This window comes from Acipenser ruthenus, chromosome 6, assembly GCF_902713425.1.
Source record: "Acipenser ruthenus chromosome 6, fAciRut3.2 maternal haplotype, whole genome shotgun sequence".
NCBI lineage: Eukaryota > Metazoa > Chordata > Actinopteri > Acipenseriformes > Acipenseridae > Acipenser > Acipenser ruthenus.
Genome location: NC_081194.1, coordinates 57,683,469 through 57,708,056, shown reverse-complemented (window position 1 = coordinate 57,708,056; position 24,588 = coordinate 57,683,469). Strand labels below are relative to the sequence as shown.

The window sequence follows — 24,588 nt, the reverse complement described above, 5'->3', positions numbered from 1 at the left end:
AGTTGTCCGATTTACATTTTTGTTATAATAAATACAGTAGTAAAATCAAAGGAATACCAGTAGCGCACTTTCGTTTTACTTTTGCCTTCTGGTAACACAAAATAAATAATGCTGCTGCATTTTACACATTACTGTACAGTGTAAAATACTGTAATGAAGATGCTAGTCAGGAATACAGTTTAACACAAAAGGATCTTTATTACACTCCCTTTCTCTGGAACTGATGAGAAAACCCACAGCCAGGTCACATCCAACCTAAATATAGTCCTGGCGGTCCTGGATGGAGACAAGCCTATATAAAAATAATAAACATTTGGATACATTTATTCAAATAAGGCACTGAAGATAACGGATAAAAACACAGACAGAAAACAACCAATAAATGATACATCACACACACAGACAGTCCAGAGCCCACACCCCCAACTGTTGCTGCCACAGCTCAACAGTCTCTCAGAGTTCTCAATCTCTCAGCGTCTTGCCTGAACACGCCATTACAATAGTAAAAGATTATTTTGTAATGAAAATAATGATTTTAGCGCATTTTCTTTTTTTACTGCAGCCTACTTAGTAAGTGACTCTGCATATAATGCACAGTTCACAGCCTACCTCTGTAAAGCGCTCTGTGCTGGTGGTCCACTATGAAAGGCGCTATATACAATTAACAGATAGTATTATATTATTACACAGTTAACAGAAAACAGAACACACACTTTACAGAAATAATCATTTTTAAATACATAGAAAATGTGACGGTGTGCTTATTGCAGTTGCTTTTACATTTTCTTATGTTGTAGTCGTTTCATTCCGTTTTTGACATCCAGATTTGTGTTTCTTTTTATTTGCAGGTTCTAGAGGTTTGGCAGGTTTAATTATTAATTTTTTTTTTAAAATTTTTTATTTAAAGTGACCAATTATAATTTTTTTTATTGATTTTCCCCCAATTTAGGAATGTCCAATTATGTTTTTTCTCCTCACCGCAGAGAGTCCCCACACAGTACAGACAAGCTCACAAGCCTAAAGCCAGAATTCCTTTTACGCAGAGCAATCCAGAGGAGAGGTGGGTGGGCTACCGATCCTGGAGAACAGAGACCAGCCCTACCTCTTATCCACGCTGAATGTGCTTGTGGCTGGCCAGTAGGGCTCTATGTTGCGCAATGAGGAGAAAATATCCCTGCCAGTTTCCCATGCCCCACCCCAGGACCGTCAGATCCAATGTTACGCCTTGAGTAGGATAACTGGCACAGAAATATTACATTTACTCATATTTGCTATTTCTTTTCTGTATGTGTGTAGGCCCCTGCAGAAGGGTGATGGGCAATTCACTGACACACGGGAGGCAGAAGGTTTATTTGCAACACTGCCCTGTTGCCCAGTTTTATTATTTTCTTTGAGCTGGAGTTATTTTCTCCTTAGCCCGCAGAGGGCGCTGTTGTCTGCGGCCTGAATACTGACAACGGTAGTCAGGTCCATAGTAATACCGATACAGGTACAGTCCAATGCTTTCGCACTCACAGGTGCTCAAAAGATGAAAACAAAAGGCGAAAGAAAAGGGGAAAATAAAACACAGTAATAAAACTACAAAATAAAGGTTCTGCACTCAGCAGCGTTACCCCGACCATTGCTATCCGTACGGCCCGGGTCTCCATCCTATGCTCACCCGATCCCTCAACCTGCTTGCACTAATCGGGGTTCTGCTCAAGTTTTTCCCCACTCCTAAAAATGTATTTTCTTTTTCTTTTTAATTAATTTATTGTTGTGCTCTTTCTTCTCCGGCTGTGCTCGGTCCGGCTGCAGAGCTTCCGCCAGCTGACTCGTTTTGTCTTAGAGGGGCAGGCCGAGGGAACAACAGAGTGTTATCTTATAGGGTCAGCAATCCCCCAAGACCTGCCTCTCAGCCACTCAGAGAGAGGGAAAGCCAACACACCCTCTTCCCCACCTCTCTGTATCACTGCCATGACTGACAGGCGGATCTGCGAGGCTGCTGCCCCCTTCCTGCAGTACCACGCATGTGCCAGACAGTCAGCACAGATCTCGCCCCCGTTACAGCCCCCCTCTGGTGTTGGGGCCCAGATGCTGACTCCGGCCCTGGCTTTATGCTCAGGAGAGCAAGTCAAAATAAGTAAGAATAAACCCCACTAATAATGCCATCCGAGTCGCCATGTGTGAAACCGGCACTTGTCCCTACCCTAGAGTAGGATTAGTTTAAGGGGATCAAGACCGATCCCCATACAGTATAATGAGGGGTGTGTAGCGCGTGTACTTCGACAGCGGGACCCTCCTTCTAGCGGAGATAGCACTTGGCCACTGTATTGACCAACTTTTATTTTATAGCTTTGTTTTGAAAAGCTATAAATTTTGTATTGCTGTTTTTTCCACCCTCTTTGTTTACACTCCTGTTTGTGTATGTGCCCAGAACCTTACCATTGCTATTACGGTCACATGGTTTGCCCCGTGTTATTCCACTCCGCCCTAGGCCCTACCATTGCTGGTACCCTAGGGGCGGTACTGTGCTATAGCACCTGCCATAACCATATAAATATGTCAAAGAAAATCTTCTGTGTCTGACTCTTCAATACAGTGCATACCTACACTTGTCACAACCCTCTGTGCCAGTTACTTAGTCATGTTGTTCAGGCAGGATCCTTTAAGACTCAACTTATTTTAAAATCAATCAAACTACTTGGAACCGGAAGAGCTTAGATGGACTGAATGACCTCCTCTCGTTTGTTCATTAATGTATTATGTTCTTTAAAGCAGCCAGCTCATTTATTAAGTGGTGGCCCTGTTAACATGCAACTTGTTTGTGCTCTGCAGATAGCTTCTGTTTATTTTGTTTATGTTATGTTTCATAATATAAAAAGTGTTTCTCTGATCATCCCTGTTTCCATGGACCTCAAGACACTAACCCTGCATAATGTCTTTACATGAGAATTATTGCTTGTGCTTATATGGTCACACTTGAACAGGCATAAGTTCAATTTGAACTGCAGGGAAATTTTTCTTTAAACATAATTAGGTCCCAGCTTAGCTACTACATTAGTCACTACAAGATGTCTTGCTCCAGTAATTCTAGGAGTTGTTACTCTATCGCTCATTAGGTAGAACACCTCTTTGAGGTCCAAGTGTTAAACAACACTTTACTTGCCAAGAACCTCTCTTTCTCTATCTGCAGTGCAAAAGAACATAAGAACAAGAGGAGGCTATTCAGCCCATCAGGGCTTGTCCAGTTCCTAGAAGCTGATTGATCTCTGAAATGTGTCAAGTTGGGTCTTAAAGGATCCCAGTGATTCAGCATCAACAACATGGCTATGTAACCCTTTTCATACCCTAACTGTCTTTAACCCCTAAATTACTGACGACAAAATACATTTTGAATAGAAACTTGTTTTTGTTTGTTCAACCTTCCAAAAAAAAAAGTATTTAAAATAACCAAGTATTATAAATCTCGGTATATATGTAGGCTGTCTATTGTTTAGTTTCCAAATTATTTTTTAGATTAATAAATACATATATTGTGCCTTAAAAGTTATCTCAGTAACTTAAAAATGAATTGACTTGACAAAAAACAGTATTTCTTATTGTTATTGTTATCGGTTTATACACGGCACTGTAATATACAATGCACAGATCAGGATGAGACAGGAAAGTGCTTTAGCAGCTCCAAATCCTGAACAGTTAGCTGAGATGTTCTTCTTGAACTCTGCAGTCAAAAAGCTATCCCGAGGTAAATGATAAACCAGCAGGGACAGGATTGTCATGAGATGTTGGCATTCTTCACAGTTCTGCACCAAATGCCATCATTACACAATGCTCTCTCCAGTACCATCCCCTAGGGAGCAACACAGTGAAGACTTGTTAAGACTGATTCAGTGGTCACAATTATGTATAGATATATATTTTTAAAAAAATGTTAGTGAAGTTATTGCTTGTGACAACTGAGCAGTCAACAACAGTGCAAACTCAAAAGGCCATTTTAAGAGCTTACATTTCATAGCACAATCTTTCTGATGAAAAAAAAATGTATAGTTTCTGTTTTAAGAAAGGTTTAAAAGGTTTTTGATACCTCATATTAGGGGTCTACTTAAATCACAGATAATTTACATATTTTTTTCCAGGTAGGTTATGGAATTAAATTAGGATTTCGTGGACCTGCTTAAACATTAAATAAACCTAAGTATATCATATTTCAGAGCACTATAAATGCCTAAATATAGTAGTACTTCCTTCCTTACATTTGTTAAATACTTGCCCATACATTGAGACTGCATGTTCTGCATCCACTGAATTGGTCGGAAGTGTAAGGCAGCACTTTGCCAAGTTATACAGATTTGAAATAGTCCCAAATTATATAGATTAGAAACAGTCACAAAACTTGGTTACTCTCAAGGACACCTGGCATTCGTTAGTTAAGGCCATACATGCAGCACGGTCATTGTCATGTTGTTTGTCCCATCCAGGAATTCATTTTGTCAAAAGAAAGAAAATGTGCCTAATTTGGGTCTAAAATTCTAACTGCATTTAAAATATTGTTGTCATGTGAACAGTAAACAAGAAAGTTAAACACTTTGGAGTATTTAAAAAAAAAAAAAAAAAAAGTATTTGTATAAGGACGTTTTTTTATTTGCCTTAGTGCAATGCACACAGGACGGCGAACGGATAAAAAAAAGCCTATCTGCAGAATTAAGATACATTGGTTGTGTCGCTTGCGGTATGCAGTTCATTAAGTTTCTTTTTTTTCTCTCTGTACTAGTCAGGTATGCATTGGCCCCTAAAGGTGAATTTCCTGGTGACACCTCAATTTCCTGATTTTCGCGAAATTGCGAATTAGGTAGATCCCTACTCATAATAAGATATGGTTTGACAGATTTCCACATCAAATCTGTGCCTCCATAATTTGTAACTATCCTCTTGACAACCATTGAAACCAAGCACAACTTATATCTAAAACCAAAGCGGTGTAAATGTAGAGGGATCCTTGTGACACATGAGCTTGGTGAATCTCATGATCCATACTCAGTAGGCATAACGTACTAAACAATTTTCAAGGCTTTCTCAGCTTTGTAATAGAATGACTTTGTCTGTTAGGTGGAGTTGACTGCTGTGTTTGATTTGATTACTGTGCTTTCTTTGACAAATGCGTGTTCAGTTGCATTGGATAGTCCATCAGAGGATGTCATGATAGAAAAGTTTAAACCCTGTGTACTGCCACATTTCTGTCATTTTTAGGTGAATCCAAGTTCTGAAATGTATTCAATCCACAGATCCGAGCTTTACCATGGAACTGTGTTGCCATTTAGAAAAATAAGTTAAGCACATGCAGAATCTGTCAGGGAGGACAGTGTCCTGTATTGCCGCAGGGCTTCAGCACGGTAAGAGAGATCGAGGTAGATCTGTTTGTAAGAGATGTTCACAATGGCTGTCTGTGGCAGGTGTAGGAAGGCACATACATGACAATATTAGTGGTTAGCATTTTTGTGCTTTTGGATGTAAGTGATAATTGTTTGGGTCAGGCAGCCATGGAGTGAGGTGATATTAGTCACCTAAAGTTCAAGGAATGCAAGAAACCTGACCCATTAGAGTGCAGTACTGTACAGTAGGAGGTGAGACAAAGTCAGTGTTTAGATTTAGGTTGCTAAAATAGTTTTCAGCACTGAAGGGAATACACGAAAAATGGACGACAAAGCAATAAAAGTGAAGTATATGTCGGCTGAGGATCATGTCAAGAAATTTCTTAAAGAAATTGAAATGGTTTTGCACATGTTGTAATGTGACTTTGGAGATAATAAAATTGATCACTATTTAGCTTCAGAATCAGTGACAGAAGCCAATTGATTCTGCATCCATTAGCTCTGCTTAAGTGTGCAGCTCAAGTTGTTATCGAGATGTAGGTGCCACAAATGAATTTGCTTAATGAAGACCCCTGGGACAAGTGACAGATAAAACTGTGCTGTGTCCCTGTGAAAGGCAGAAGAAAAAAGAAGGGTTCGGATATAGACAAATAATTGTCATGTTATTGTTTGTATTCTATCTTAACTGCATCTCACCAACTCAATCTTACTGCCTGTTTGAATAAAGCAATACTAATTTATTTATTAAGAGTGGGAGAGCTATTCAAAACCATTACTTGTTTGGTTAGACTGAATCTGTAAAAGCAATATTGCAAGCATTCATTTACTCGAAAAACTCCAAAACATAAAACTGACATCTGAAAAGCAGAAGATGCAAAATTGAACTGTTTGTCCAAAACTGAACTTTCTGTGAGTTTATAGATTCTACAATTTAATATTAATAGGGCTCTGGACTCTTGACCGGAGGGTCGTGGGTTCAATCCCCAGTGGGGGACACTGTTGCTGTACCCTTGGGCAAGGTATTTTACCTAGATTGCTCCAGTAAAAACCCAACTGTATAAATGGGTAATTATATGTAAAATAGTGTGATACCTTGTAACAATTGTAAGTTGCCCTGGATAAGGGTGTCTGCTAATAAATAAATAATAATAATAATATCCAAGTGAGTTACATGAAAATGTCACACTCAATAAATGAGGCACTATTCTTACTGCTGAGAATCAAATCAAACAGTAATCAGTTGATTTGCATTTTAAGGTTATCGATAATTCTGAATAGCCATGTCACTACATTGTAATAACTAGATAACTAATTCCTGGTCTTACATGGTAATGACAGTGTAATTACATGGAGATGGGATAACATCTTATTTGTTATGTCATATAATTACTCAGTAACACCATGGCACATAACATTGACAATTAAACACTTATTCCAACAGTAGTTCCACTCAGTAGTTACCATGTTATTACAAAGTTATTTATGTACCATAATCTCAAGTGTGACTGATAATTATTTTATGTCATCTTTGTATCAGTTTCAAAGCTAATCCAGATGCAATGTTTTCTCCTAACTCTATTTCAAATAGCATACGTCTCATTTGTAAAACATATTCATGCCAAGTTGATGGGAGGAATAGGTTTTAATCTTCCCCAGTTAATATGTTTTATATCTGGAAAAAAAAAAAAAACAAACATTAGGGCTTGATTTATTTTTAAAATATCTCTGCAGAATTGTTTTACTTTGAACAAGAACTAAGCACAGCAAACAAACATGTCATCATACAAAGAATATTCTATGGCCCCAGCGGTCATACCATCATAACTTTCAGCTCTGCAGAAAAGAAAAATACCTTAATTATTTCCAAGAAACATATGCTCTAAGTGGTTGTACAATATCTTGTATCAATGTAATCCTTTTTCCCATTTTAGCTGAATTAAGTATTTTTTATAAACTTAAATAGTGATGTTTTTGGCTTTCTGCGAGTTTATAGATTCTACAATTTAATATTAATATATTCCAGTCTAGACCCGTTAGGGTACAAGAGGGATTTATTATACAAATATTTGGACCAATGAAGTATTTCTGCATCCAAAATAAGGATTTATGTATAACAAATCCATGTAGTTGGGTTTTTGTGAAAAAAAGATTTAGATATATTGCAACAAATTAATTAGATGATGCATTTTACACAAAAACATACCTGTCTGGGTAGTATCCGATGCGGGCTTCTGAGAGACACAATAGCCCTCATATCTGGGCAGTGGACTCATTCATCACCTAGTTCAACTACTGTTTGAAGCTCACCACATTAATAACCAGAATTTGTGTTTTAAAGATATGCGTAGTGTAGGACAGTTTCACAGCTGTTCTCAGACTGAAACATACAATAAGGTCAGGCCACACAATAAGCTTGCTGAACCCAAAAAACTGCTTTATTAGCAGGCACGCAGGACTGGAGCATCAGCAGACATAGTCCCACAGATAGTCTGCATGGAACTGGTGCTTTTATAAATGAGAATGTAAATTATGTTCTTTTTTTGTAGCAATTTAGATTTTGGGCAATACATGTTACAACAACACTGAAAGACCTGGGTAACTTCTAACAATTCCTGCTATTACATGTTAAATAGTGCTGGAATAAGGGTGTAACTACATGGAAATGGTCTGTCAATGTTGTTACCATATAATTGCAGCAGGTACAAATATTTTATTCACTGGGTCATTTCCATGATCTTTGAAGAATAAAAAAGTCATACCCCGCTGTCTATAATAGGATTCTCAGCTTTCCTAAGCAATAAATCAACCAGTGAACATTGTAAGGAACAAGGTAATACACTATTGTCAGCAGCCTTATCTGTATGACTTGAAAAGAAAAGATAACATCAATAACATGACTACAGATTCCATTATTATTGTAATGCACCATGTTAGAGATCAGTCCTGTAAGCAGAAGGGATTATATGGATTCACAATGCCTTCCCATAGGCCCCATTCCAATCTGGATTCAGTCCACCCTTGCAATAATAAAGGTCAAGATAACACATTAACTGTGACAAAAATACTGGGTATGCTACCTTAAATTTTGCGGTGAACAGTCTGCAATTTAAAACAGCTGTGTTGGAGAATGGAAAGTGGAGCAGCCAAAAGATAATATGACCAATAGCAGCCTAGTGTATGCCATGGGTGATTGAAGACTCAGCTAAAGCATTCGGGTCAATCCTTATCAACTCATTTGTAAAACCACAACCGCAGATGGAAAAGTTGCATAATTCCTCCTGGTTTTAGGTTCTTTGACTGAGGGGTTGAGAGATAATGAGGGACATTCCCTTTAAGCATTTTTTGTTTTTTTTAATAGCTCTTAAACTGTGAACATTTTTCAACATGGAATTTTCACTATGTGAAAAGCAGTTAAAAAAGCAGCTAGATAATTAGCTTATTTTCCTTGCTTGTGTTCAGGAGGTCAATTGTGACATCAGCGTGCTACAAGTAGAGGCAAGATAGACAACCAAGATAGTCTACTTGTAATAGGAAAGTGCCTCAGTGACTGGCATACAGGTCTAAAATGAATTGGAAATCCCTCGTCCTTAGCTCAATAAGGTGAAATGTGCCTACAGTGTGCAAATCCATGGCTAGAAGGAATAAAGCTGAGTTTTATATATTAATTTAGTTGATTATTTGTTTCTTGGCATCATGTTTGTTTGCATATACACCACCCACTCGATATATCATGGGTGTTGGGGTCCAATATAAATTCGCTATATATCGAGGGCCATGATATGGCGAGAGACCCATAGAAAAACAAAGAGGCTAGGAACAAATACTGCACAACCACTCCCTCGTTTTATCGGGGGCATCACGGTCCAGTATAAAGTCTCAACGCAACCTGCTTTTTCTCATTTTTCATATAAAAAGCAGCACACCGTTTTAATTTGTACAGAGGGCGGTAATTGCTTCGCATAAACTTCAGTCTCCAATTAATTTCATGAGTCTTCCTCTCCTTTCTCAAATGCACAAACCCGCTGTATTGAAAGAATCCATTCCCAACATAGGAGGCTTGTTGCTAGGGAGCTGACGTCACTGCCCTGTGACTTTTGCTCGTGCGTTGCTGCCAGAAGTAAACACCTTGTTGGCTAAAATAAAACACGCTTCAGTAAGTAGAAATTTAATGTGCTTTGTGTTATTGTGCAAGGGGAGATCAAATCCATTTTTCTTTAATTCTTTCTTTTTTTGTATTATTGATCAATTGTTAGATTTCTAGCCCTTTACAGTCCATTGTTGGACCTGGTCTGACATTGCAATTATTCCTATCCAGTCCATTGTCTGACCCTGTCCAACATCATCAAAAAAACGCAAAAAACAGGTTTCTAGTCGTTTTTCCTCCGGAAAAAGAGAAAACCATTCAATGGCCGAGTGGGAGCGACAGGAGCCGAGACAAGCCGATAAAAGAAAATAAATAAACAAAAAGACGTATCTCATGATTAGTCATACTTACCCCTGGCATCCCATATGGGCGGTCATAAGGAAACAAGCTGGCTGTTACTGTATCAGCGCACAGAGACTATCACGGACATTTGCAGAGCTTTTTTGAGATGTTATAGTAATAAAATAATGACTTGGATTCCTTTATCAGGAGATGATTGAGCGGTATGTACGACTATTATTATTATTATTATTATTATTATTATTATTTATTTCTTAGCATATGTGAAAGCGATAGCTAACGAAAGCGTGGGGCAGGCCTGGAGAGGCCTAGTGAGTGCTTTGTTGATATGCAGGGCCTTTTAAACCCGTTTGACTGTGAAAAAAAAAACTTTTAAACAGCGCGTCTAAAATTAACTGCGTGTGTGAAAATAAATTGGACCTGGGCTAGATATTGATAGCCTTGAATTAAGTATGTTTGCCAATTATAGTTATTAATATTGGAATTGTTATACAGTTATTGATGTACTGTAAGTTTTTTTTGCCCCATCCGTGATGGTATAATAGCATCGATTTAGAGTTTGGGTTTGGGCTTATTTGAGAAGCTTGTTTGCAAGTTAGTTTAGATTAGAATGAAAAGTCACATTTAAACTATCCCACAGAGTTGATAATCCGAGTTCTGGACAAAGGCATCTGCCCAAAACATGCTCTGCCATTAATCTATTTGTTCATTCAAGTTAAAATTATAGAGGTCAGAAGGATACTTTATATAATCTACATTTCCCTAATATTCTATTTCAATTTTTTTTTCATTTCTTAAAATAATTATTTACTATTGTGAACAGGAGAGAAAGAATCTGAGCTGCAAATCTACCTCCCGACCAGGAAGGGCGCTAGGTAAGGTTGGTGGTATGTGTGGCGGGGTGACCCGCCCCTGTGTGTAGATTGTGTTTAATGTTGTATGTTGTGTGTTATTGTTGGTGTATATATATATTTGTACATGGGATATAATGGGGCTGTTGAGCACAAGTGATTTAAAATATATTGTTGTATTTAGGCACAAGGATTGCAAAATCACTTCAACTGCAGATAAAATGTGTATTAATATGTGAGCACGGGGAGTGCACAGATTAGTCCACGTGCTGGGATTCAAGTGAATAATTAATTAGTAATTGAATCCCAGCACAAAACACTCACTCGGGGTTGGGTGTTCAGTGAGTAGAGAACAGTAGAGAGTCCAGAGAGAATAAAGATAAAAATATAACAATTGCTATTTCGTGCTGGAATCACCAGCATAATATTTTTTTGTTTGTTTCGACTCACCGTGTTTACTTAGTGTCTGTTCGTTTGGCCAATGTGCCATTTATTTTGAGTCTTGTTTTTGTGTGTTCATTTAATGAACGCGCAAGCAGCGCATTTATCATTTCCCCAATCTGCTGTGGATGTCTCTTCATTTCACTCGCAGAACTATTTTTATACTATTTTATATATTTTTTTCATTGCAGACGAGTAGCGGCTTGGAAGCTGCAACCAAGGAGCCATCACACACATGTGGGAGTACCACTACCTCTGCACAGCACAACAGCAACCAACTCGGAGCACTTTTCCATGCACTTGTGGGATTTATGGACTGTGTTTTATTGTTTTTTTAAACGTTTTGTTTGGGCCTGAAGACCCGCTTTTCAAAACCCTATATCAATGCAGGTATATGGGGGCGCGGATTTAATAAAATGGACCTGCTTATTGTAAATATATCTCCTGTTTGGACCTTCTTTATTGACATACCACTCACATCTTGACACTATGCTTACTAACTATCTTTGTTATTAAGTGATGAGGGGAGCATATGCCTGTGCTGTGCACTGAACCCTATAGGTGAAGCACAAGGTTTAGAGAAAGAGCAGAAAGCAGCAGGCAGAATAGCAGAAGAATGCTGTCAACCACTGCAGTAATAAACACAAAATAAACAACAAAATATAAATCCAAGTTACTGGACTTTTAAGCAGGTCAGGCATTTGAAATGTTCACCTAAACAGACTAGGACCTGCTTTTTGTCAAATAAAACATAAACTGGAGTCTGGAGCATTCCACATTTTTTTGTTAGATGCCATATTGGGTCAAACAGTTTTGAATATATTTATGTGGTTAAATTTTGAGCATGTGAGTAATTTCGTAGGCTGTTAGGTGACCCAAAATGATGGCCACACAAACACATTCCTCATGCTTGCATTACCTTCCTTTTCTATAAACCTTGGCAAAGTACTGTAGATCAAAGCTGATATGCTTCCTAGGCGCACTTTACCGCACCACACGATCAGCCTTGAAAACTCTTCAAAAGCAATTTCTGTTGCTGGAGTAGTTCTATAGGCATTGAAAATGATGACCTGATCAAAAACGACATCAGAGAATCATACAGAACACACATAATAAGATAGTATGATAAGAAAATGTGGATGAAACAAAGTATCCCTTAAAGATACCATTACGATGCAACACATATTTTTGGAATGGTCTGATTCCAGACATCAGCATCATAGAGTTTGAAAATTACAGAAATGTTAAATGCAGAAAAAAAACAACAACAAAAAACAGTTTCACAGTGATTCAGTGCATCGCAAAGAAGCAATTTGTTTGCCTTTTGTTTAGATTATTCCAGGACTCTGCAAGAGGAAATAGCCAACAATGATCTGAAAGGTTATATTTTACAAACGAGACTGTAAATATTGGTGTAGTACTGAAATTTGCAGTAAGAAAACTCTGTTTTGTAGATTGAACCATGTAAACAAGAATGCGACTATAACCTAAAGTAGTTAAACAAAATAAAGTTACTTTATATATATATATATATATATATATATATATATATATATATATATATATATATATATATATATATATATATATACACACACAGCTCTGGAAAAAATTAAGAGACCACTGCAAAATTATCAGTTTCTCTGGTTTTACTATTTATAGGTATGTGTTTGGGTAAAATGAACTTTTTTTTTTTATTTTATAAACTACTGACAACATTTCTCCCAAATTCCAAATAAAAATATTGTCATTTAGAGCATTTATTTGCAGAAAATGAAAAACTGGTCAAAATAACAAAAAAGATGCAGTGTTGTCAGACCTCGAATAATGCAAAGAAAATAAGTTCATATTCATTTTTAAACAACACAATACTAATGTTATAACTTAGGAAGAGTTCAGAAATCAATATTTGGTGGAATAACCCTGATTTTCAAGCACAGCTTTCATGCGTCTTGGCATGCAGAAGGAAGCAAGTTTTCTTCCAGGACAACCTTGTACTTGGCTTGATTCATGCAAAAGCTGCCCGATTCCAGCCTTGCTGAAGCACCCCCAGATCATCACCGATCCTCCACCACATTTCACAGTGGGTGCGAGACACTGTGGCTTGTAGGCCTCTCCTGGTCTCCGTCTAACCATTAGATGACCAGGTGTTGGGCAAAGCTGAAAATTGGACTCATCTGGGGGTGCTTCAGCAAGGCTGCAATCGGGCAGATTTGTCTTTGTGAAGGACACATGAATCAAGCCAAGTACAAGGTTGTCCTGGAAGAAAACTTGCTTCCTTCTGCTCTGACAATGTTCCCCAACTCTGAGGATTGGTTTTTCCAGCAGGACAATGCTCCATGCCACACAGCCAGGTCAATCAAGGTGTGGATGGAGGACCACCAGATCAAGACCCTGTCATGGCCAGCCCAACCTCCAGACCTGAACCCCATTGAAAACCTCTGGAATGTGATCAAGCGGAAGATGGTTGGTCACAAGCCATCAAACAAAGCCGAGCTGCTTGAATTTTTGCGCCAGGAGTGGCATAATGTGGCATAATGTGAAAGACTGGTGGAGAGCATGCCAAGACGCATGAAAACTGTGCTTGAAAATCAGTTATTCCACCAAATACTGATTTCTGAACTCTTCCTAAGTTAAAACATTAGTATTGTGTTGTTAAAAAATGAATATGAACTTATTTTCTTTGCATTATTCGAGGTCTGACAACACTGCATCTTTTTTGTTATTTTGACCAGTTGTCATTTTCTGCAAATAAATGCTCTAAATGACAATATTTTTATTTGGAATTTGGGAGAAATGTTGTCAGCAGTTTATAGAATAAAACAAAAATGTTCATTTTACCCAAACACATACCTATAAATAGTAAAACCAGAGAAACTGATAATTTTGCAGTGGTCTCTTAATTTTTTCCAGAGCTGTGTGTATATATATATATATATATATATATATATATATATATATATATATATATATATATATATAGATTGAAGGAAGGCTTCTTAATAATTTATAAAGCAATGAAAGGTAATGTCACTCAACTGTCACTCAACTGCGTCTGGTTGCATATCCTATCATAGTGATGTGTATCATAATTACATTGAATACTAAATGTGGCTTAATTGAACCTTCTATTATGCTTTGGATCAGCCTGATAATACTAAGAAGCAAGTTACAATTGTGAGGGACTCTATATTGTGCTTTGTTGGTAGCACTTTTTGAAGGAAAGACCAGTTAAACAGGTTCCTTGTCTGTCTTCCAGGAGCAAAGGTTCTCCATAGTGAGGAAAGAGTTGATTTACTCTTAGGAGGCTCTAAAAGATCTTCCGTTATGCTGGTACACGTAGGGATTAAGACAGACAAACTGAAGTTTTAAAGAATAAATTCAAACAGTTGTATTGTAAACTGAAGGAAAAATGCTGTAGGGTAATTTCCTCAGGAATACTACCAGTAATTAGGAGCAGTGACATAAATAAGTGGCTTTCAGTATGGTGTGCTCAGGAAATACTGGCTTTATTGACAAATGGGATAGCTTTTGGAATCTGCCAAACTGTTACAGGAAAGATGGGTTGCATTTCAACCATCGTGGAGCAGGCATACTAGCAGCCAACATTGAAAAACATGTCTCCAGTCATTTAAACGAGTAAGGGGTGGGAGGGGATGTAAATGGGGCATGTCATAGTATAAAGGTAGAGACAAGCAATATGGTTTCATGCCAGCATATGCACTGCTCTAATACGTTTTTAAATACAAGTCAAAACATAAATAATCTGCGTACTATAGAAAATAATCTAGGTACTAGGGTGGGGAGGGAATCTACAGAGGTATTTACAATTGAGGTTAAAATATCCTGCCATCCCTGCTACCCGCTGGGTAATCACAGAGGTGTGTGCTACAGTAATCTCAGTCAAATTCCTATTATCCTGCTCAATCACATGCTCTGGATTGGACCAATCTATGTCTAAGTTTATTTAATGTTAGATCTTTGTCTAATAAGGCTCTGTTAATTAGTGATTTTATTCAGGATTACAACATTAATATTCTCTCTTTAACCAAAACTTGGCTTGGACCAAATGCCAATGTTTCCCTGATTGAGACTTCTAGCTCACTCTACTGGGCGGGGAGGTGGACTTGCTACTGTTTACTGTAGTGACCTTGTTGAAGGTTATTCATCTTTTGAAGTTTTAACCTTAACATTAAATAGCCCATTGCCTGTTCATATTGAATTATTTATCGTCCACACATATCAAACACATTATTTTTGCCTGAATTTGGTGATCTGCTATCTATATTGACAGTCAGGTATGACAGGATTCTTTTAATGGGCGATTTTAACCTTCATGTTGACATTGATTCTGATTCTAACTCTCAGAATCTGAGAGTTTGAGGCTACTGGATTCCTTGGATTAAATCTTGCATGTAAAAGGTCCTACGCATAATCGTGGCCATACTTTAGCTGGTCATTTCTCGTGGTTTAGCTGTTAGAAATGTCATGATGATAGATATTTCTGTTTCTGATCATCTTGCCGTTGTTTTCGAGGTTAATCTGCCAATATCTACAAAGATTGTGAACCGTACAATTAAAACTTGGGTAAGTAATTCTTCAACTGCTGTAAAGTTTTCTGTTGTATTGAGCTCATTGCCACTCTCTGAGTCCTTATCAGTAGATGAGTTGGTTAATACCTACAACACCTCCTTCACTGGTATCTTAGATACTATAGCATCAGTTAAAACTCAAATAGTGTCTTTTGAAAAAAGATCACAGTTGTTTAATGATATAACTAGTAAACTGAAATACGAGGGTTGTAAATTAGAATGGAGATGGAGGGAATCTAAATTGCATGTTCATTACATTACATTCAAGGGCCACCTGGCTAATTTTGGCATTGGCTAGATCATCATATTATTCTAATTTAATTGAAACAAATGAAAATAATCCTAGATTTATTTTTGCTACCCTAGACAAATTAATGAATGTAATAGTCCCACCTTTGACATTGGCTCCTCTATTAGCTGCAATGACTTTTTAAACTTTTTTAAAAATAAAATACTGGACATCAGAAATCAGATTGCATAGACACCTTCTATTAAGGAGGATTCTAGCTCAATATTACCAATTAGAACGGTTAAGGTTACTATTGAGATTTTTTCTTTGATTCATTTACAAGAACTGACCGTGCTAATTCAGAATATGAGTGTGACGGAGTACCCCCGCCCCTGGGTGTATTTTTGGTTTAATTTGTATTGTTTGGGTTATGTATCACGGGGGAGTTAATGTATATTGGTATGTGAGCACGGGGATGTGGGTTTGTGTGTGTGTGGAATAGTGGTGACAGGGAGGCAGTTGAAATCCTCCCTGTAAAAACACTTGGGAATGTGGCTGGAGCCGTGAATTGAATAAATGATTAAATTATTAATTAAGACCAGCCACAGGTGTATAAATAGGGTGATCACGGGTGAGAAAGTGGCTGGGTGTTCAGAGTGGAGAATGGGAGAAAGGACGAGATAGAAGTAAAAAGAATAACAACTGCTACTCATACTGGAGGACCAGCATGATGCTTGTTGTGGGTTAGTTCACTGGGTTCTGTTTGTGTGTTTGTTTGGCCATCGTGTCGTTTTGTTTGTTCATTGTTTCTGTTTTGTTGAACCTTTTTATTTGTTAATTTATAATAAACTGGCGCATCAGCGCATTCACTCTTTCTAGTCTGACATCACCACATGAGCCAGCTTGTCACAGAGAGCTACCACATGCTCTCTTGATCCTATTCCTACAAAACTTTTAAAATATGTTTCTGGTGCTATATTAATACCCACATTTTAAAAATAATAAATGGTTCACTTTCCTCTGGTATAGTTCCCTCAGCACTTAAGGTAGATAGCTGTGGTAAAGCCAATGCTCAAAAACACAATTTGGGCTCTAAAGTCCTGAATAACTATAGGCTGAATAACTATCTCCAATTTACCATTGTTAGATAAGGTTCTAGAAAGAGTTGTTGCAAATCAATTACAAACATTTCTAATTCTTAATGGTGGATCTGAGAAGTTTCAATCTCGATTCTGTGTTGCACATAGCACAGAGACAGCCTTTGTCAGAGTTGTAAATGATCTGCTGATAAGCTCTGACTTGGGCTTTCCATCAGTTTTAATTCTCTTAGATCTAAGTGCTGCCTTTGATACTGTAGACCACTCCATCTTATTGAATCATCTTGAAAACACAGTGGGACTGTTTGGCCTTGTCCTATCCTGACTCAAATCTTATCTTTCAGATAGATTTCAGTGCGTCTTTGTTTGGGAGGCAAAATCTGAAAGATCTGAAGTTGTCTGCGGTGTTCCATAGGGCTCTATTCTATGTCCTTTGTTATTTTCATTATATATGCTACCGTTGTGATATTAGGTGATATTATCTTCACACACGAATGAACTTCAATTGCTATGCAGATGATACCCAGCTATATCTGTCCCTAAAGCCAGGAAATACTTCTGCTGTGGAGTTACTTGCTGCTTGTCTTGCAGACATCAAGTGTTGGATGTCAAGGAATTATTTAATGCTAAATTCAGATAAAGCAGGGGTTATGCTAGTGGACTCCAGAACCAACTAAAACATGTGGGATTACAGGAGCTCGACAGTAGTAATCTCTCATTAAATCTTAAACTAGAAATGAAAAATGTTATATTGATCTATCATTTCAGACTTATACTAGGGAAGTTACAAAAGCATCTTTTTACCATTTGAGAAATATAGCCAAACTTAGACCAATTATTTCTGTATTTGAAGCAGAGAGACTAATGCATGGCTTTATTTAATCTAGAATTGATTACTGTAATGCATTTCTCTCTGGTATCCCAAAAGGTGTGCTGTCTCGCTTACAGCTCTTTCAGAATACCGCTGCTAGAATGCAGACTAAAACCAGGAAAAGTGAACATATTACCCCTGTTTTGCCGTCTTTACACTGGCTCCCTGTGCAGTATAGAATAGATTTTAAGATTTTGCTGTTATCCTATAAAGCCGTAAATTGATTAGCACCTAGTTATTTGCAGGAGTTACTGACCCTGTATCATCCAAATCGCACTCTTGAGATCACAAGATGCGGGGCTACTGGTTATACCTAGGGTCAACAAAATTAACACGGGAGGAAGGGCTTTTACATGCAGAGCCCCTAAATTATGGAATGCCCTTCCTTCTTTTGTCAGGGAAGATGGGCTTGTTACAGTTTTTAAGTCAAGACTGAAAACACACTTTTATAAAATGGCTTTCTTATCTTAGTGGGTTTTAAATTTCTGCTTTTTAACACACATATATATATATATATATATATATATATATATATATATATATATATATATATATATATTTTATATACTGTTATTTAACTATGCTATTTAATATGTAGCAGTTGTGTGTGTGACATGCCTGGGGACCTTTATACAAAGATATTGTGTTGTGTAAATTTTTGTTACTGTACTGTACAGTGCTTTGTGATACTTTGTATGAAAAGCACTGTATAAATGTAATAAATAAATTAATAAACTTCAGTTCCAACCAATGTACTTTAAAAAATAGACTATGGTACTGTGACAGGATTGACCGAGGTTTGAGACTCAGAGACAGTTTTAAGTTCAAAAATAAAGTTTTTAATAAACAAAAATACAAAATAAACCAGCACAAGGGCCAAACAAAAAGGTTTTAAACATAAAATACAAACACAAAACAAAAACTTACAAAATAAAGTTTCCAGGCTGGGCGTTGCCTTCACTGGAACAGAAAAACAAACTGAAAACACAGCACAAACAAAACACTCCTTCTCTTCTAGAACTCTTCTAGAACTCTTCTAGAACTCTCCTACAACTCTCTCTCCTAGCCAGGGCCTCTCCCCTGGCTTTTATCCCCTGTGGCTGGAGCCCAATTAACCAATAATTGCTAATTAGTCAATTAGGGCTCCAGCCACATTCTCACATGTTTTTCTGGCAGAGAAAATTTTAACCCCCTCCCTGCCAGTCCCAACCATGATCATAAAGACGGGGCAGTCCCCCGTCACAGGTACATATATAATGCATGGAAGCAGGGACGAAGCCATGAATGTTGAAGAGTCGTTGTTGTCCCCCCAATTATCCAGCAAGCACACATTGACAGCATTTACCCTGTAAACAGCCTTCTAGTTTTTTTTTTCCATATTAAGAAAACCTCAGTTGAAGAAGATATAGGTTAAGCTTGGATAAAATACCTACCTATTTGAATCATACATACTAATGATTTACTGTAAACATTCAACATATGTTCCATTATATATAGCTATGGCCAAAAGTTTTGCATCATTTGAATTTTAGGATTGAGACATAATTAAATCTATAAATATCTATATGAACATAATTTAGATAGTTTATTATACATCATGTAATCAAAGAAACTACAAAATGATACAAAAGTGTACCAGAAGCCAGACGTAGTACAGTATTTCATGCTAGATTTCGAATTGTCACATTTTTTAATTTTTGTCAATTTTCCGTCAACTATACGGAAAACTACAAAGCGGTACTTAATTCAGTATGTTAACATAACATTATTCAGCAGGTTTCAATTGACCTTATGAAGCAAAATGTGCTCATTTGTGTTAATAGGGCGATATAACACTTTTGGCCATAGCTGTAGACTCGCAATTATGACGCCATACACCATGTGTAAAACAGCCTGTGTAAAATAGTCAGAAACTAAAATTAATGGTTTTCTTCTGCAGATATACATCAGGGCCCGTATTCATAAAAGTTATTATTTTAAGTCCACTTTACGTACTTAGTTCCCCACTAAGATAAGTGCTTCACTTAGTTTTGAATTCATAAAAGTTCTTAAGTGCCCTGCTTAACTTAGTGGAGTACTAAGTACCCATTTTATCCGTTGCTAGGAATTTGTGACACAAACTGCATCGTATTCTGATCCATTTTTTTGAAACCCGTTAAACGCAATGGAACCCGAAAAGAAAAAGCGAAAGCCAAATTTATTTTAACCTTCAATGAACCCCAACCATAATCAAGCTCTGCAGCACAGTGTGTGTGTGTCTGTGTGTGTGTGCGTGTGTGTGTGTGTGGGGGGGGGGGGTGTGTGAGTGAGACTGAGCGTGAGTGAGTGAGAGAGAACAAGAACCAGAGTTGGATACGGAAGCAAGTCGAAACCGCCGACGACTGGGCGAGTAATCAGAGTTTGTTTATTTTTGTACAAAGAAAATTAGTTCAGAGATTATAAATCCCACCAAAGTTTTCGTACACTGTGCTAAATGTACTCTGTGCGGTACCATTGCTGGTAGTGTCAGGTTAGCTGTTTAGTGTGTTGATATGTAAATAAATACTGTTCACCTGCGGGGATGTATCAACTTCAACCGCCTTCTCGATCTCCTACCTGTCACTCAGCAACGAATGCATGCACCCACACGGCATGACGGCTACCCTGTCACAAGCATTAATACCATGTATCTTTCTAAACAAGGGATTTATGGGAGCCCTCTAATAAAACCTGAATCTCAAAACAATAATTGTGTGAATATAGTAATTGTTACAGCTGTGTATAATGGTATTTAAAACAGGATTCATTTATCCGACGTTTTACATATCCGCCCTTACTCTGGTCCCACCGCAGTTGGATACGAGACAGACTACTGTATTACATTATTTTCTTTTTTTTTTAAGTACCGAGCCCGGGCCCCCCCAGAGCTCGGGCCCCCCCAGAGCTCGGGCCCCCCCCCCCCCCCCCCCCCCCCCCCCCCCCCCGACGGCATCGCTGCATGAAAGGAATATATTTTATTTAAATATAAATGACAATGGTTGATTAAAATAACCCAATCGAAGATTTAAAAACTGGCAAATTAATATATATCAACAGAAATAAGTGCAATTACAGCATTGTAATGAAAAGATGTGGGCTTTGCTTTTGATAAACCAGATCACAGTCTTGCTTTATTAAGCACATTTACCAGTCATTTTATTTGTAATCTCTTAGCAATTAAAACTCTCATTTTGCGTTACATGCAGTCACACTTTGTCAGTGAGCTGGGAACTGAGGCATAACTGATAAAGAGATTAGATGAGGTTAATTGCTTATATTTCCACAACATAAATTAAAGAACAAAGCTCTTCTGGGAGCACTTTTTTTTTCCTTGACAGTGCATTTTCTGGAGTAAATTGCAGACCAGAAATAAACAACTTTGAGTTTGGTAAATGTAGGTGTTAGTCGTCTTAAGTTTTTTCTTATTTGTTTTAGAATTGCAACTTGTGATGGAATACAATTTTCCGAATCTGGCCCAGTTACCAATAATCAAAGGTATACAATACTGAGCGCTTGTTTAATTTAAATTTCTTTCTTTTGAGTACTAATGAATGTTCTATGATGTATGGTTTATAGGTATGCATAAACACAAAAGAAAACATGACGCTTATGACACATATGATTCCACATCATGTCATCATTATGACTTGTTATATCATTTCAAACTTTCCATTGAGTTGATAGTATAATTACTGTTTTAATGCCGCTGTTTGGAATCATGGTGTTCTGTTTGATTCTCACCCATCTTTTGAAACCCACATTATCAAATCGGCTTTCTATAACAGGGATTCCCAATCCTGGTCCGGGGGACCCCTGTGTCTGTTGGTTTTCATTCCAACTGAGTTCTCAATTACTTAATCAAACCCTTAATTGAACTAATAATGTGCTCAATTAGACCTTTTTAATTGTTCTCAGTGCCTAAAAAGTTGCCGATTTCAAGTTACTTATAAAATTATACAGTTAACTTGAAATCTCCCAACTGTTTAAAAGCTGAAAACAATTAAAAAGGTCTAATCAAGTTAATGAATAGTTCAATTAAGGGTTCAATTAAGTAATTGGAATGAAAACCAGCAGACACAGGGGTTCCCCAGGACAAGGATTGGGAAACATAGTTCTATAGTGTCACTACAGAGCTGTTTAAATGTCTTTGTGTGGCAGATATTTTAACTTAATATTGATTATCTAGGGTAAATTAAGTAAACCACATTTGTTAATATATATCCTTTTTTATGTTTGTTGTATATAGCTAATTTAATATTTTAAACAATATTCCCCATTAAGTTAATAGGTGTTATTTCTAGCAGTGCTTGATTAACATTAAAAAATAAAATCAGACAATTTAGTTTAAAAGTAAAATTACTTTATTGTTTATTTCAATGTTACACAAATATGATTTCTAATAACTAATTTTCTAATTAGTTAAGTGTGTTCAGAAAACTATTAACCATATATTTGATCACAACTCTAAATATATCTAAGACATTAAAAAATGTATTAATATATTTTTATCAGATTAAGAATGCCATATATGTTCAAACAATGGATTCATTTTACATTTCATTATACACCAGAGGTGTCAAACTCAGGGCTGCGGTGTCTTCTGGCTTTCATTCCACCGAGCTGTCAATTACTTAATTGGTCTAATTATTTGAATAATTTGGCAATTGTAGAACTTCTTTCCAGGCCTCAAAATGTTTTATAGGTAGTGTACATTGAATCAAGTGCATTTTTGAAATCATCAACTGTAAAATTTGTCCAATTTAACAAATAATTTGATCAATTAAGTTAATTGAGAGCTTAGGTTGGAATGAAAACCAGAAGACCCTGCGGCCCTTGAGGACTGGAGTTTCACACTCCTGTTACACACTGTTTACAAATTAATCCTATAATTTCTATGCATCATGGAAATTCAATAAATATGCAGTTACAAAACTTTATTTTCATTTTAGGGGACAGCATCCCTCTTCCTTTTCTTTTCCTTATACCGTTTTCCCAGTTGGTTCGCAGTCCAGAGCTGGAGTATTTATTACATACTGTAGCCTTTTATGAGCCAGTATTCATTATCTGCTGTTCAGATCTATTATGTTTCCTTTCATTGGGTTGCTTATCTGGAAGACAGTTATCTTATTAAAATGTTGTTTTATTATTAGAGGCGAGGAGCCATGGAGAGAGTGGGAACAGGGTTCAAGTGAACTACTACCGTACATTAATAACGGTGAGTTAAGGACATTGATGTAAAAAACTGATTAGCGCATATGTTTCTTCATCCCTGCTGCAATCTGGCTCATGGTGTGTCTCAAGGAACAAAAATATGGCTAAACAGAATAAACAGAAATGTTCCTTGTCAGGTTATGAACGAACGTCATGCATTTTTTAAATTACAGTATTTTAAACAGTAAATATATTTATACGAGGTTGGAAAGCAAATATGATTTTTTTTTAATTTTACTGACACCTAGCTTGCTAGATATTCCTACTGAAAATATTACTGTGTACTAGTACTCTGAGATCTGGCTTTACTGCCGTGGATTCTGCTTACCTGTCTCAACGGTTTGAAGTCTAACATTGGCAGTGTTTTCTGTGGCTTGTGGTCCTGTTCAATCTGAGGACTGTTATTGCTATTTTCCCAGACTGAGCTGTTACTGCTGCGCTGATCCCCGCTGACCCGGAGTATCCATTCTTGTGTGCTGACAAGGCTCACCCTGCCGGCCTACCTTGCCTCCCTCCGGCTGCTGCCTGTCGCCTGCTGTAGGATTACAGTCTGATATGACGTGGATCTTTGGCCTGATTCTGGCATTCTTTTCCTGCTGCTTCCTTGGACTGAGCTGCATTGGGAGACATCTCTACTCATTTGCCGATTTCGACATGGCTTTGAGGTACTCTTCATCTGAATTGCTACGTCTTCAATACATTTCTCACTCTCTACCCATTGAATTACAAACCATCTTGGCCTACAGTGACAAACCAGATATCTCCATAGGGGTTCTGGTCGCAGCTTCACATACTGCCTCCAGGCTAAAAGCAAGATCTGTTCAATTTGGTCTAAACAACGCTCTATTGTGACTGAGTGCAATATCATACAACAGCGACATGGTTTGTCTTTTAAATGTTTGCACTACCTTTTTAAATTGTCATTGAACTGCGGTAAAGTTATTGATTCACCATGAATTACTGCTAATCTAGCGCTCTTTAATACACTGTCCCTGAACAATAAAGCTTTATCTTTGAATGACTTTATTTTGGACAGGAAATTGGACATTCTTTGCTTAACTGAAACCTGGCATCTGCCTAATGAATACATTTTACTTAACCAGGCTCCACCTCCTGGTTATGCCTATATTGAGAAATCCCATGCCTCCGGCCGTGGTGGCGGCTTAACAGTTAACAATCGCATTGACCTCCATGTAAAAATGATCCCTGTACAAAATGTCACTTCATTTGAATGTCTGGTTTTTAAAATGGTAACTCCTAAACCTCTGCTGGTTATTCTTCTTTACCGCCCACCTAAACACAATCTGGTGTTCTTAACTGAATTGTGTGAATTACTTACCCTGCTGAGTCCTCTGTCCTCTGTTTCTCTTCTACTTGTTGACTTTAATGTACATGTTGATTCCCCTGACTAACTTTGCAGTTGACTTGTTGGCTGTTTTTGATTGTTTTGGTTTTATTCAGCATGTAGATTTTGCAACACACA

At 37.4% G+C, this 24,588-nt stretch overlaps 1 pseudogene; it reads right to left on the bottom strand.

Annotated features, from left to right (window-relative positions):
• Positions 1-23,725, bottom strand: part of LOC117411209 (ankyrin repeat domain-containing protein 9-like) — a 52,695-nt pseudogene extending 28,970 nt beyond the window's left edge.
• Between the last annotated feature and the right edge of the window lie 863 nt (positions 23,726-24,588).